The 12,406-nt window shown below is 37.7% G+C and overlaps 1 protein-coding gene across 1 annotated transcript in view; it reads left to right on the forward strand.

The window, feature by feature from the left end:
- LOC126195528 (dynein beta chain, ciliary-like) overlaps window positions 1-12,406 on the forward strand; it is a 930,907-nt gene that overhangs the window by 80,185 nt on the left and 838,316 nt on the right. The gene's annotated exons all lie outside the window — the stretch shown is intronic.

Raw genomic sequence — 12,406 nt, forward strand, 5'->3', positions numbered from 1 at the left:
AATGAGGTGTCTATTTTTCCGATATTCGTCACAGTTATTCCGATACTTAATTTACAAGTAACCTACTGCATAAAATTTGAATTGTGTACAGTGAAAAATGTGGTCGCTGGCTACTTTACGTATGGTTCACGTTAGGTCATACATCGTTGCCGATGAAAAGAAGCTAACATATCGAAATTATTTTTAAAGTTGAGATCAGAACGATATCGATCTCCGTTTCCGAGATTTGGGCTCATATATCTCCGGGAGCGTCGCGACTAGCCGCCAGTTCTGTCGACGCGCAACGAGAATCGTGTGGTCATCACACGATAGAGAATGCATTTGTTTTGTTTCGCTGACACGTTTGGACCTAATGAAACCATTTTATGTCATATATTTCTCCGGTATGAGTTACTAATATTTTTCCATATGCTCTTGACAATTTCATTTAAAATGCCACGAAATGTAGGTTTCTTAAAGCCAAGTGATCAAGCAGAACCCATTTTCTTGGTTTTGCTGAGGCATCTGAACCTGTTCCAAGCTTTCTTTCTCGTTTATTTCTCTGACACGAGTCCCGAATATTCCTCCATGTGTTTTTGCACATTTCACCTAAAATTCCAATGAAAGATAAGTTTATTAACAATAAGCGCACGCTAGCGTCATTGCATTGTTTCAAGTTCTTGACAACAAGATAGGGTTTCACCATGAACATCTCTAGAATTTTCATTCTGAACGTCTACAGTATACACTAGCAGAAATGTGGAAGAAATAATGTCCATGCTTGTTCGCAAAATTTCCCCAAATTATACTTGTCAGTTTCTCCCATGCAGAAACTTTTGGAACAAGCTAAGGCAACTTTCATAGCCGACTGACTCTTTATTCCCATCCAAATGAACTTCCATATTCTTATATTCTGACAGCATACATCGTTATGGATGACATGAACATTTAATCTTGCCAAGCTGCACTCAAAAGATGACTCCAGGATTTACAAAAGACGAATTTCAATTGTGAACTGTGTCAGACCAGAAGGGCCTTGTAAAACAGTAGTGCACTTTTGGCACAAGTTTTTTGAGCACCACCTTCTACCAATGAATTGAAGTGAATGTGACAAATTACTTATTGCAGCAAACTGTTTGCGCAATCTGTTGAGAAACGCCTTTCTCAAAAAAGAACATCTATTGATTACAGAAAGCTGTGCAACAATCTGGTGGTGGTTTTTCACAACTAGAAGGTATCATCAAGACACCAATCTACCGTTTACTTTCGAAGTGAAGGTATTGTAAAATGTAACTTTCTCGTTATACTTTAGATTGTTCATCTTATAATGTACTTGCCGTTTTCAATTTTTATCGTCACAAAAAAGAGTAATGCGAAAATTGACCTTCAAGTTCATTTTCATCATTCTAATTCTACATCTGCATGGATTATATGATTTTCATAACAGGCCTGAAAAATTTGCATTAATGGGAAAATATTATATATTTCACTCACCTGCCAGTTTCAACTGTGCACCAATTTCTTCCCAAATTCTGTCTCTGAACATAGTGTGTCTATATTTAGGGTTCTTCAAATCGTAAAGGCAAGGATGTAGCGAGACCAGCTCACAGAGCATCACATCCTGTGAGTGGCTCATTTCAGTTTTCCTTGAGTGGCTTTCTGGCAGCCGTACGTCTTTGTGTCGTGCGACTTCCGTCGCAACACTGCTCACTGGTGCAGTGCTGCGACAGCTGCCGCAACAGTCGCGCGTCGCATCCCAAACTCGAACTGCGCATGCGCCAGCAGGCAACTTCTGACGTCACGTAGCGACCCGTCGCAGTCGCTAGTGTGCGTCGCGTCTTGGACAACGTACCTTAGCCTGGCACTACACTGCCGCAACCTGCCGGAGGATGCTAAGTTCACCGGACTTGGATACGATGTGACGTCATTATGACGTATACACGCCCCATCGAAAACGATAGAAACCGTATATCGACTATTCGACTTTTGTGAACTTTCGAGAGATTGTGACAGGGCAGCGCTGTGCTCTGCGCCATTCGATTAAATGTGTTTTGCGTTCCTTGCGTTTAAATCGTGTATTGTACTGTGTTTGTGTCCCGTGCGTTGTTTTTCGTTTGCTCGTCTCTAATTATGTGTTCAGCATTCGAGAGACTAATGAGAGAATAGCTTACCACCATGGAATGCTTGACACTACATTCAATCATTTCATACGTCAATCAGTACTAGACACTAACCTTTGGTTAAGATTACATGGAGAAATCCACTTCCCCTCGTATTTCATCTCCGGTCGACGATTTTTCTTCAACAATGCCTCATATTTTTCTTTTTAAGTTCGAAATTCAATCATTCTACACATCAGTCATTACTGGACACTAAGGTACCTGTCTCTGCAGTCTGAGTGTAAAATTACTTGGAATTATGGTTGATAAAAGACTATCTTGGTATGGACATATAAATTACTTAGCTAACAAACTTGCACGAGTTCTCTTTCAGCTATATAAATTAAGAAAAAAAAGTCAGCAAGAGTATGCTGCTACAATCTAATATGTACTGACAAGACCAATTGTATGAAACCATACTAAAATGTTGATAATAAATAAATATTATTTTCGGCGCAAGCATTCAATACAACAATCACACTATGTAATCTGGTTGGGACATAAGAACACTTCACTTTTTTACGTGGTGTTTTCAATGCCACGGTCAGGAATATTTCTATTAATATCCAGCTCTTTTATTTTGGCGAAATACATATACGCTACCACACTGAGCTGCTTTCAGAATCGCACGTGTCAAAACAAGCCACTAGCTGACGACAGTTTAGAATCTCGAACGTTCGTAAAAGTCGATAGGTGTGTTAATCGACTAAAGCATATATACGTTATAATGACGTCACATCATATCCCAACCTGCCTGCTGTCGCCGCTGCCCCAGTCGACGATCGCACGCGAGCAGCGCACGTGCAGCGCTGTGTGCTCATGAGCTGCGTCCAACGTTTGCCCGCCCCTGAGCTAAATTATCAGTATTGGAGCTATTCTTGGTCGACAGATACATTTTCCTTTTCGTCTTACAGGAAATCTTTATTCCTTCTGTAATCCATGGTTTTATTATAGACTTCTGTTTAATTTGAGTAACTTTTAGAGGAAAACAGTTTTCAAACGTGGTACTGACATTGTTCATGAATGTATTATATTTTTCATTCATGTTACCAGCTTATTAACAGGACCAGAGAGAGAATTCTCACGTTTCATAGAAGTGAAGCACTAAGCATTAAACATCACTATTTCCCATGCAATGTCCTGGGATGTGAGGAAGTATTGTTTTGCAATACACAGGCTCAATTTCTTCATCCAGCTGACTGCATAGCTTGTATGTGTATTTCCTCACCCTTGTTATAAACTTTTCATTTTAATACAAGCTTGCCTTTTAAATGATTAGCTTTTTTGTATTTCCTGGAATGGAATGCTGTAAGGGGTACTGCTATCAATAGTAGAGTGATGTAAATCATACCCCTTACACATCACTGGTTGTCTTTAATTTCTGGAGCTGATCACCCCATTCCTCTGGCATGGATTGTCTTGCTGTTTTGACATTCAGCAATGCTCAAGCATTCCTGGTCATGTGCCAATACATGAGTAGAATGTCGTTGTTTGGGTTTCACATAGAGCAATCTTTTATAGATGTGTCGTACCAAAATTTTTAATAGTTTCTGAATGCTGAATGGTGAATTTAGAAGTACTACATTGATTGGTAGGGTAATAGTGAGCAATGATAAGGTTCATTCACAGAAGGTGCATATAATTTTATATGAAATCTGTACAGTGGATTAAACAGCATCATCATCATCAGTCAGTAGCTTCCATTGGTAGCAGAATCTATTATTATTTGAACAGTTCCAAAAAAGTATACCATGGACCATTGTAATCTCAAAGATAAATTCAGAAAAGCAATACAGAAGGGGCAAACTTCACTGTGAAAGTAGAGAACATTTAATTGTGAATATGAGCATGGTTGTTGTGTATGTTGTTCAGTCATTCCATGTCCAGTCATTCAGATCATGGCACTCATGTATGAGATATGTTACAACTTTGTGTACTTGTTTGATATATATCATCATGGAGTTTGGTCAGTGTTTATAATAATATCTTAATGATTTTCATAGTAATGAAAACAAATGTAATGTGCTGCACAATTCATATGAAAACTTATCTAATTTTAATGACCACACTTCCCATATAAAGTATTCTGAAATTATGGAACATACATTATACATTCATCATAAACTGAAGTTTAACATAAGGTAAAACTTATTCCAAAGAGCAAGGAATGCATGTTGGTGAAGCAGGTCACAGTACCGTGTGCCATTCATCCTTGGGGTTCGAGTTCCTCCCTATGCCACCATACCAGAATTGGCATCTAATGGCAAGTAATGAGATTCCGATAAAGTTAGGTGTACACACACACACACACACACACACACACACACACACACACACACACACACACACACACACACACACACACACACACACACACAGTATGCATCTTTCAGAAAAAAAGTTGAGTTTAGGATAGAGAAATGAGAGGATATAATATTTTATTTAGAAAACTGAAAAGCTGATAAACAAGCAGAACCTCTGTTTCTAAGATGTACAATAGCAAATAGAAGAGTATCTTCAGACCTAAATTTTGTCTTTTAACAGGATAAATTAAAAAATATATATAAATAAGTGCTTAGGGGAAGATAATGAATGCCACAAAATGTAAATTTGTTCAGGAAAATGAATTTTAAGTTGTGATTGCCTGTCTTGGTATATATACCAAAAATCATGGATATGTCAAAAATGTGGCTTGTCACTATCTAACTCCAAGCCATTCAAACATATTGTTCAGATATATCAATCGCTAGAAACTAATCACTGCAGGCAAACTGTCTCAGCTTACGTATCAGTGCAATAATTATATTTGATTAGGCATATTATAAGTCAGCTGTTAGTCAGTTTTACAATAAAACCACAAACCACTTAGTAACATTCTGATGTGTATTGTATCTCATTTGAACATTCATTTGCGTCTATCAGTTTAGAAGAGACTTAACTTAGAGCATAAGTACATCCAGTCATTGTCTTTTTTGTTTCCACCTGACATAAAATGTGGGAGAATGGAACATTTCAAGTGCCATTTTCAGACCAGTAAAAGGATGATGATGGCCCATGTGGGTGCATAAATCAAATTGTTTCATCACTTTTTTTTTATCATTCACTTTCAAAACAGTACCTAGATGCCAGAAGGAATCATACACACATGCAGCATAGCAGTTAGCATGCATCTGAACTTCAGGCATTAACTGCTCACTTTGAGAGAAATCAAAAATGACAAATTGGTTTCACAGCTTAAGTGTTTGGCTCCAATCTGAGTTGCTGAAAGTGCTAAGAGCTGGTGCATGGATCTAGTTCCAGGAACAGTTCTTGCAGATGAAAAACATGCAGAAAGACAACTACAAATTTCAGCTAGCTCCTGGTTTGAAATAAAGGAAACTGACACTTGTTTCAGGTTTTGTCGATAAAATTTAAAAACTTGTATTTGTCCATGAAACGGTCTTTGCAGATTTGCTTTTGTAACAAGCCTTTTCACAGGGAGATTTACCGTAGCTAGTTGCAAAAATAACCAATTGCATTTAATTTTGAAGTCATGTGTATGTTTGCATATACTCAAAAAATTCTTGCAGTTTTTGTGTTGTTCAGCACAACCATCTGTGAATATTCAGTATCACTTACAGGCAGTTCAATTTCTTGTTTCAAGAACTGCACTGCAGTCTTCTGCTTTTGATGAACCATGGCTGCATCAAGCTCTAAATTATCAGAAATAATGTAGAGACTTTTAGATTGCAAACTTTCATCTTATAGTACAGACAAATTGCATGAAGAGAGTCCAACTGTCATTATTCCTGTGATGACCTTGAGCTTTGTCTTGCACAACACAGCTAAAATTTTCACTAAAGCCCATCAGCATTAAAACAGACCCTTCTTGAAGAATTTCTTTTCTCATTTTCAAATAATTACACAGAGATTTTGTGATGAAGGAATTGCTCTATCTTCTGTACAAGCTATTCAAAGATTTGTGATAGTGTATTTACTTCAAGAACCAAATTCATCCTGTTAATTGAAACCTGCTGACTATATTGAACTCTTTCATCAGGTTCAAAACCTATTATATTTGCAGTTCTCTGTGACAGGTAAAATGGCCACCAGGGTTCATTAGTGCTGTTTGTGTTTAATGTTGTTACCAGAGTTGGTAGGGTATATAAGGGCTATGAATAACATCAGATGTTGAATGATCACTTTGAAGGTCACAGAGAAGCCACCTACTTGTGTGAGACAGCATTATTAGCACCTGACAGAGAAACTGAGGACAAGCATCCTCATCATCAAGGTTACAGTCGACCACATCTGACCACCACAAGGGAAGATTGCTGTATTTTGCACCAAGAACATTTTAACCCCCTTCACAACTGTGCCTGCCCTTCGAGAACAAATAATGTAACATTCTGTGTCATGACACACCATTGGTCAGTAGTAGCAGTAGTAGTAGTAGTAGTAGTAGTAGTAGCTTTATTGGAAATACGGAAGCGTCTGATCCCGCCCGTCTGCTTTGACCCATGACGTCACAAATATGGCGGAAACGACAATTTCAATATGGCGGATATAAACACGTTGCATACATATCATAAAGACGAAAATACATAGAAAAACAACACACACACAGGTTTCACAAAAAGCCTAATGACTCTAACGGGACAAGCGTGGAAAATTGGGGGTTTTTGGGTGGGGAGAAACTAAATATAAACAAATTTAGCCACCCACCACCATACAAAACCACGTAAGACGACGAAAAAAATCGACATCACAAAACTCACCAAATACCACAAAACACGTTCTTATCTGGAATCGGACACTTCCCTTGACCTATATAGATCTGCAGTAGCACCCGATCCCATACATTGGGATCGAACACTTCCCTTGACCTATATAGCTCAACGGCATCTCCCGATCCCATCCGCCAATACAAAAATCAAAATACACCGCAAAACATAGCGAACAAACACTTACCTTTACCTACATATATCTAAAGCAGCTCCCGATCCCATAAATTGGGATCGAACACTTCCCTTGACCTATATAGCTCAACAGCATCTCCCGATCCCATCCGCCAATACAAAAATCAAAATACACCGCAAAACATAGCGAACAAACACTTACCTTTACCTACATATATCTAAAGCAGCTCCCGATCCCATAAATTGGGATCGAACACTTCCCTTGACCTATATAGCTCAACAGCATCTCCCGATCCCATCCCCCAATACACAAATCAAAATACACCGCAAAACATTGCAAACAAACACTTCCCTTAAGCTACATATATCTACAGCAGCTCCCGATCCCATAAATTGGGATCGAACACTTACCTTGACCTATATAGCTCAACAGCAACTCCCGATCCCATAACTTATGATCGACCACTACCGTTGACCTATGTAACTAAAAAACATCTCCCAATACGAATACCAATACCAACCTTCACAGCCACAAATTTCATTGAAACACTTCCCTATACCCCAATACACAACACATATGCCAAAAAAAAAAAAAAAAAGGGAACTTACCAAAAGAAAGTTCCAGCCCCACAAACTAGATTGGCCACCACAATCACACACAAATGCACACGCAAACACACACACACACACACACACACACACACACACACACACACAAAACCAACGAAAAAATACTGAACCAAAAGAAAAACCCAACCCACCCACACACTTAATAACAAACTCACCCGACGTACAGCAATCATCATTACATTAACCATCACACAAAACCGTTAACTCACTGGTACAAATTCCGCTTCAAAAAGACGCACGCAGCACACCACTACGCAACAGCAAACTGAGCCCAACACACCAAACAAACGAAAACCATGAACATACCACCAGAGGGCACAACAAACAACAACACGACATCTACAAACACGCCACACTCACAAACCAAACTCCGCGCCGTAATGACGTCACACACCACAACACCCTTACGTCACGGGTCAAAGCCGACGCGTGAGATCGGATGTTTCTGTTGATCCGCTTTATTCATCCATAGATCTCTTTTTGCAAGGATATAGGACATTTCAAAGTATTTACAAGTTTAGAACAATTTAAAATAAGCTAATTTGTATACACATATATTTACAAACTTCTAGTTATACACAATCATTAGATTTACTCCTGGTATACAATACTTTTTTTTTTTTTTTTACAAATAAGTTATTAAATAATGTAATGCCACAAGGTTCAGTCGTATCTCACTATCATTCTTTGCACACACTATACACCCATTGTTTCATATCACTTCACTCACTACACACACAAACACACACTGGTGATCTCTGGGCCATTTGCTGTACCCCAGCTTCTCATTTGCTATCCTAAAAAACTGACTCAGCATCCCTCCACAATGAGTGAGATGTTGAGCTCAGAAAGAAGAAGAGGTGTTAATATTGTGCTTTGCATAGCTTGGGGGTAAGTATTTCTAGAAAGGAAAAAATAAGGAAAAAAACATAAAGTGAAGGTGTTATGTGGAAAGTTGGATGTTTTATAATCATTATTATTGTTATTTATGTGCATAACAATTTTTTGTCAAACCCCTACTCTGTTTTATCTAAGTAATCCTTCATTGTGTAAAATGTAAGGCATAACAGATACTTTTCAACTGCCTTTTTTAAATAAGTGTGTTTTCACAATTTCTTTAATCTCTTTTGGTAATTTATTGTACTGTTTTATTCCTTGGTAGAAAATGCTGTTTTGAGTTTTTTTCTTGGTAAATGTAAGTTGAGTCTGTCTCTTGTTGCAAGGCCATGGACAGAGCTGTTGTGCAGTAATTACCAATGTTATTTTTTATGTGTATAACTGACTGGTAAATGTATTCACATGGAGCAGTTAAAATCCCCAGTGTTTTGAACAGATCTTTACAATGAGCTCGACTAGTATTTTTGGTTATTATTCCTATGGCTCTTTTCTGGAGTTTGAAAATTGTGTTCATATTTTGTGGGTTTGTTCCCCAAAAAAGAAAGCCATAGCTGATAACTGAGTGTACATATGAATAATATTTAACTAAACGACTCTGCATGTTACACACTGATAAGAGGTTTCTAAGGGCATAACATGCTGATGACATTCTGTTTGCAAGTACCTTTGTGTTCTCACACCACTTCAACTGAGAATCAATATTCCCTAGAAATTTTGCATTTGTTACACTGTCTATAGACGTGTCATCTACATTTAATTTAACAATGTCATTTTTCCTCTTCAAACTGAAATTCATGGCATTAGTTTTCTTTATGTTCAATGTCACTTTATTGCTTATTGACCAATCATAAACATCCTTCAGAGTTTCATTTGCTTTCTCGGCAAGGAGTTCTCTTGTTTTCTCAGTGACTATAATATTGCTGTCATCAGCGAAGAGAATTTTTTCACCATGAGTAACACTACTGGGAAAGTCATTGATGTGTATCAGGAATAGTATTGGTCCTAATATGCTACCTTGCAGAACCCCTATATTAATGTATTTTGTTCTGATACGTGGTTTACTAAATGTTTAGATCTATTTGATGTATGTGTTGTCTCTACTCTTTGTACCCTATCTGCTAGGTATGATCGAAAACAGTCTTTAGCTACGCCTCTCATTCCTGATGCTTCTAATTTTTTTAATAGAACCTTGTGGTTGACTGTATCAAATGCCTTAGAAAGATCCAAAAATATGTCTGTGACACACTCATCTTTATCAATTGTGAATTCTACTGTGGCTGACTCCATATTTTTGCCACTTCGGAAACCAAACTGTGATTCGCTTAAAAAATTGTATTTATTCAGGTAACTCATTAATCTGTCTTTCATAATATTTTCTATTATTTTTGAGAATACTGAGAGCAGGGAAATGGGCCAGTAATTTTCTATGTCTTCTGCATCACCTTTCTTAAGCAAAGCTACAACTCTTGCCTGTTTTAACTGCTCTGGAAATGTCCCTAATGTGAAGGATTCATTTACTATATTTTTTAAGGGGCCTTGTATAATCCCTATTCATTGTTTCAGTGCACACATTGGTACTTCATCTAAGCTTACTGACTTTTTATTTTTTAGTTTTTGAACAGTTTTACTGACTTCATTCTCTGTGGTTGGAAGTAACATCATTGTTTACAGGTGTTATATTTGTTTTGTGGAATTTTTGTTGTAAATTCTGCAATACTTGAAAAATGCTTGCTTACATAGTTTGCTAATTGTGGATCATTTATTACGTTATCCCCCTCCCTTAGCAGTATGTTATTCTGCATTTGCTTGCCTCTCCCCATTTCCTTTTTTATAACATCCCAGACTGCTTTGCATTTATTCTCTGCATTATATATTATTTTGTCATTAAATGACTTTTTCACAGTAATCAGCACCTTTCTATAGATCTTTTTGTATCTATGATAGAAATTTAAGAATTCTGGATCATTGCGAATCTTTTTCATGGAATGAGGTGTTTAAGTGTTTAGGAGAACTTCATAATACCTACTGTTATCCATCTGTTTTTGTGAGATGTGGATACAGACATGCATACTTTTGGAAATGCCTTTTCAAAGTTAAATTTAAACAATGTGCAGAATTTAGAGAATTTCATATTCACATCGGTTTCCTTATTCACTTCATCCCAGCTTTGTTTTTCTAGTTCTTTTGAAAAATCTTTTATTTTGATTTCTGGTAGATGTCATGTGTAGGCTTGTAGTTTAGGGAATGATTCGATGCCTGATTTTACTGTTGTAATTTGACAGAGATGGTCTGATAGCCCAAGATGTTTTACAGCTACATCACGTTTTTCCCTGTCCATATTTGTGGCCACATGGTCAATTACTGATAGTCATTGCACTAACCCTTGTTGCACTATTGACCAATAGGGACATGCCAAAACTTTGAAGGATGTTTATGAAGGTGCAGCTGGATTCATTTATGATATTACTGTTGATGTTAGTGTCCCCACACAGAATTATGTTGACCTTTGTACTTGAGACTTTATCTAGAACTTCTGTTAATTTATTGAAAAAAGTGTCCACACTACCACTGGGAGATCTATACACACACAAAATGATTAATTTCTTGGTGATATCAAGCACTGTTAATTCAATAGCTGATATTTCAAAGTGTTTGTCTTCACTTACTGTACTGAGGTCATGTCTTGATTTGAACTGTGTTTCTTTTATGATATAAATGCACGATCCTCCACCCTCGAAGTAGTTCTGCAGTAAGAGATTGCCCTTTCATACAATGATAATACTTCATGTTGGATTTCTGTCTCTCTACACCAGTGCACAGTAATACAAACTACTGTGCAGTTCAAAGATTGGAGCTCAACTTCTAATAGTTGTCTTTTATTTTTTATTGATTGCATGTTTTGATGGAGGATTGTTAAATCTGTGAAATGTCCCATGTTACTCTTTCCAATGGTTTGTTTTTATTTCTGACATCTGGTATATGTGATATTTGAAGTGTTAAAATCTGTCTTGAGTCACTGTTTCAGTATTTTTTAAACTGTTGGAGATACTCTTTACGCAGGTGAACCTGTTGTCTGGATTTATCCTAAAAAAAAGACCTACTTTTCCTACCTATGACAACAGGTATTTGGCCATGTGTGGCCCGAGCTCCACCCCCTATACTTTCATGAATCATCTGTACCAGTCTTCCATTCCCAGTCCTGTTTAAGTGTAGGCCATGCCTAGCGGAACCCCATTGCTTAGTTAAACCCCATAAAATTTATAGAGTACAAAGGAAAATTTGGAAATTTGTGGTAAGGTCTTATGGGACCGAACTGCTGAGGTCATCGGTCCCTAAGCTTACAAACTATTTACTCTAATTAAACTAAGTTACGCCAAAGATGAGACTGACAGCAGCTAGATTATGAAATTACCATCCCATATGTAGGTTCCTCTTAACACCACAACACAAACAGCTGCATTTGGAGTCTTGCCATGAATGGAAAGCATGCTGCTGATGAATGGATCATATTGTGTTCAGTGATGAGTTACAATTCTTCACTATCCCAGTGAAACATCATCAGCATGTGTGGCAATGACTTGGGCATCGGTCCTATTCCTCCAGTGTTTTGGAGAGACCCAGCAGACAGTGGTTAAGGGAACTCTGGTGCTACAATGGTACATCCTACATGCTCATGCTATGGTACTGTACTATGATTTTTCAGCAGGTCAGTGCATTCTACACATACATGTGTCCATAGACTGTGTGATGTTTAGTTAGTCCCCTGGCCAGAAAGTTCCCCAGATCTGCCTCCAATAAAATATGTGTGGGACCAGCTTAGGTGTCAACTGCATTCCAGTTCTC

Source organism: Schistocerca nitens, chromosome 7, assembly GCF_023898315.1.
Source record: "Schistocerca nitens isolate TAMUIC-IGC-003100 chromosome 7, iqSchNite1.1, whole genome shotgun sequence".
Taxonomy (NCBI): domain Eukaryota; kingdom Metazoa; phylum Arthropoda; class Insecta; order Orthoptera; family Acrididae; genus Schistocerca; species Schistocerca nitens.